Genomic DNA, 4,844 nt, shown 5'->3' with positions numbered 1-4,844 from the left:
TGATATCTTAACAGGACCCAGCTTAGACTGGCATTATCTCTACTACGAATCACTTTGCATTTGGTTATAAATTATCATTTATGAGACAGAAGAATTCATTATTAAACTATTGCAATCTATACAAGAATTCTGGGAGGGAGTGTAGTTTATGATACACACACACACACTTCTCACAGCTGCAGGCTCAAAAAAGAGTAAGGAGAAAAGTGGAGCATGGCAACTTTATGGGGTATGAAGGGGCCACACCAACACCATTTTCTCCCAGGGCAAGCAGTGATGTTAATTGAATAATAGTATCTGTAGGTGCTGTACATAGTGGAAATAAAATCAGAGTCAATAAAGTAAGGATAGTATAAATGGCCATTGTGTTCATCTGATGTGTATGAAACACAAGATGCTCAACATGTTTCAAATTCTTTGCATGTCTGACTTGTCACTTAATTAATGTATATTTTTTTAAAATCTTTTACTGTAAGTAAAGAAAGTGTCCTAGTGGACTGAGCATAGGATTCGAAGCCGAGAACTAGATACAGCTCACTTCTGAGTCATTTTTGGTTGCAAGGTACAATAGTATGTGATTTTTCCAAATGCACTCAGCATTGGCCTAACTTTGCTCCCACTGGGAGCAAATATGAGGCAACTCTGAGCACTTATGAAAGTTCCACCCGAAGACTTTAAATGTGAGAATGTAGCCCTGCTTCAAATATTGGATGACATTCATTCCTGGAGTTTCAGGGTGGTGGGGAACAGAACTGCACTGTCTTCATTGGAGTTGCACCCTTGTGTCAGGACTCCGTTTCACACAGAGATACCTTTGGCCTAGTGATTGCTACAAGGTCTTTTGTGGACAGCTGTCCCTTCCCTCTGTGCATTCCATATATTAGGGCAACCATCTTTTCAAAAGGCAAAAGCAGGACATATGCAGGAGCCCTGCACCCACGCTGTGGCCCCGCCCCCTGCTTCTCCTCTTCCCCCTCCCCCCTGAGGCCCTGCCCAGGCCAGAAGCTGGAGCCAAGCTATGGTATTTGCAGCCCAGGGAGCCTGGGCTGCTGTGGGGAGCCCCAAACCCTCCACCTGCCCTGAGTGGGGGGCTGGGTGCCCAATAGCAGCCCCCAGCCAGTGTCCCTGACCCCCCAAGGCATGCCACCCAGGACAGGTGGAGAGTCCCAGGCTCCCCACAGCAGCCCGGGCTACCTGAGCAGCAATTATTACTGCCTGACTCCAGCCTCTGGCCTAGCAAGGGGAAGGGGCCTGGGGGGGAGGGGGAGAGAGAGAAGGAGCAGGGGGTGAGGCCTTGGGCAAGGGGGGGGTTAAGGCCCATCTCAGCCCCCCCCCCTGGAAGAGGCTGGCGCCACCTCTGAGCCTTGGGCAAGTGCAGAGCAGTGCCTGAGGAATTCTGGGACAAATGCTGTCCCAGAGTCATTCAGCCCGGGACCAGGACTTGAACTCTGCATTTCAGGACTGTCCCACCCAATTCGGGACAGGTGGTCACCCTATCCATATACTGTACACACCAACTTAACCTGTAAACAGAGTCTCTAACACTTTGCTAGTAAAAAAGTTAAACTATTACTATGGAATATCGATTTCTGGAACAACAGAGCCCTGGCAACTAACCAACTGAGTGCTACCATAATAGGTATGGAGGAAATAGAAGCTGGTAGTCCATTCAAATGAAACTAACAGGGAATTAATTTCCACTGTAAGTTAATTCTTTCTATAAATTCTTGAAATTCCCCTTTGGACAAAACATTTTATCTAGACCAATTTCTTTATAATTTTGGTGAAATATAGTGATGAGAAAAAACACTCACCCCTTAAAGGCAGTGGGTCTGAAGCCCTGACTATGAGCACCAATCCTTTAGCAGTCTGCCTCAGGAATGTGCAGCTCATAGCACTAAAGGGTTAATTTCATCCAACTCTTTTGAAAACTGCATTTTAATTTGAATGAGAAGAAAAACAACATCATGTCAGCAAGTCAGTGGTAGGGCTCTGCTATAGAACTGGGTGACTGATTCCTGCCTCAGATACCCAGACTCAATGAAAAAACAAGGAACAGAGTATTCTAGTGACTGCATTTTACAATACATTTCCTCTCCATTTTCTTGTCATTCTTTGTCTCTTTTTCTGTGTACAACACATACAAATATTCTGTTTATCTGTATAAGCATGTAAACGTTATGTAACATGACATACCTGAACATCTAAAAAGTAAAAAGTCATATGAAATTAACTGTTCCATGAAATAAATACAAAATTGATCTGATCAGAATGGTGTCCTTTGATTGTGTGCACAGACAGATATACAGTACAGTATAAAAGTGTAAAGAATTTGGCACTACTGAGAACAATTTGCATCTACTGCACACAAAAAAAAACCATGTAAATTAAACATTTTTAGCAATAAACAACATCCTAAAACACCTGCTCTAAATAAAATCTCTTGCATTAAATGTTAGTTAAACTCTCCACAAGGTGGTGCTGCTACAGCTATTAATTTACGCTTTACTTCAGCAAAATTGGTACAAAAACTCACACGGGGGAATCTGAGTATTTTGCCAAAAGCAATCTCTTCAAATTTTTGTGAGGTGAATTCAGTGATTTTAGTGACCATGAGACTGCATAATGTGGGCAAGCTCTGTGCAATATTCCCATGTAAACTTGGGCAATGCACATGACTTGTGATTTGCAAACAACTCACCACTTCTATTTTGGGCCTGGAGGACCTTCCCAAACACTGCTCCTCAAACCACCTCCTTCACCTCATTCAAATTCCCCCTCCCCTGCCACCTCATTTTGCCGTCTTACCTAAAAGAAGGAAGGGAAAAAAAGGGAACAGAAACATCAAGATGTGCACATGCCTCACTGAGCTGAGTAACCACCTGATCTCACTGTTTCCCTTTGATTTCCTCTCTTCTGCCCCTCCCCTCCCCACATCCTTGCCTGGTGTCTGTTTATATCCCCCTTGTTGCATCATGTCTAATCTAGGCTGTACTTTCCTCTGAGCAGGGACTGTGTCTTCATTCATTTCTCTGAGGCTGCTTAATTTTTGGGTGCTTTAAAAATAACTAAAAAACCACAAGATATGGTGAGACCAGTGGCTATTAGTTAAGCCTGTTTAAAAAAAACAAATGTGGAGATTAAACAGCTCTGACTGCTCAGGGAAATTCTGCATTCAAGAGTTTAATCACAATTAAAATAACTGTGGCTTTCCAACTTTAGCACAGAAATTTCTTCTCAGAAGACAGGCTAAGGCTCCAGACCTGCAGAGACTCACACACCTACTTAACTTTACCCATGATGAGTAGTCTAGGCAGGCCGTTCTTCCATTTTTAAGACAGTCTGCTTTTCTGAGGTTTTTCCCTCTGGCCAGTAAGTACAGAGACAAAACCAGGCATGGATTTGTCTGGTGTCAGATGGGGGAGCCATTCTGAAGAGTGCACTGGGGCACCCCTGCTGGCATGATCTTGCATGCGCAATGTGTGAGGTCATGCTGGCAGGGGCAGGGTGGTATACTCCTCAAAACAGTGTCCCCCATGTGACATCACTCAGGTGAGGACCGTCCGATATTCTGGGGATGTATGAATGGCCACTTTAGAGTAGTCCCAATGACTTAATGGAAGACACGATTACTGCAATGGGATTTCTCATGTCCTTAAAATTAAATAAGTGTATAAGTCTGCAGGATCAGGGCCCAATTCAGTAAGTTTGAAGCCATGACAAAGTATTTCACAAACAAATCCAGTCAATGTAAACAATGAAACTCACAACTCATTTTGGTATTTTACCTGAGCCAGCCTCAATATTCAAACAATGTAACTCCTTGAAAACTCCTGGATGAGCTGGAAAGTTATTACTCCAAGAGCAGTCAAACGGTGATGAAGATTACTACAAAATGGCTTTTTAAATATGGAGATATACCTATCTCATAGAACTGAAAGGGACCCTGAAAAGTCATCAAGTCCAGACCCCTGCCTTCACTAGCAGGACCAAATACTGATTTTTGGCCCAGATCCCTAAGTGGCCCCCTTAAGGGTTTAGCAGGCCAATGCTCAAACCACTGAGCTATCCCTCAAGAGCTGGACATGAATTCAACTTTCTGACTACCTATGGTTGGTGGTGCACCCCAGTCAGAGCCCTGTAAAACATGAGTGGATACATTTTCCTGACTGTTCTTTATAAATTCTGTTTCATAATAGCAGCTAGCCACCTCACACATTGCATTTCTACACATTGCATGGTTTAGGTGGGTTAAGTCACTTGGGGTGAAATCCTGCTTCACTGAAGAGAATGGAAGTTTTGCCATTGGCTTCAATGGGACCAGGATTTTACCCTAGCATTCAATATTGTGCTCTATTATAACAACAGTTTACACAAGCCGAAGGAAAGGAAACAGCATCCAGAAAAGCACAGCACTGGGAGTCTGGGTTTCCATCTCTGGCACAGACTTGCTCGTGGATATTTAGCATCTCCATGCCATCTGTAACATGGGGGGTAATATTAGGGTGACCAGATAGCAAGTATGAAAAATCGGGATAGTGTGTGTGTGTGTGTGGGGGGGGTAATAGGCACCTATATAAGAAAACTCCCCAAATATCAGGACTGTCCCTATAAAATCAGGACATCTGGTCACCCTAGGTAATATGTCTACTTCATAAGGGTGTTGTGGGGCTAATGTTTGCCAGGAATTTTGACATCTTTGGTCAGGAGGCACTAGGGGTGTGCAAAGCACTTTTTATAGGATACCTAGCATTGTAACTTCCCACAAGCAATTCTTTTCCAATGCCCCTCCTCACACACCTACACCCACGCCTCATTAGCTTACCACACAATTCCTATTTTTA

The sequence above is a fragment of the Trachemys scripta genome, chromosome 9 (genome assembly GCF_013100865.1).
Source record: "Trachemys scripta elegans isolate TJP31775 chromosome 9, CAS_Tse_1.0, whole genome shotgun sequence".
Lineage (NCBI taxonomy): Eukaryota > Metazoa > Chordata > Testudines > Emydidae > Trachemys > Trachemys scripta.
Note: the sequence above shows the minus strand (reverse complement) of the source record.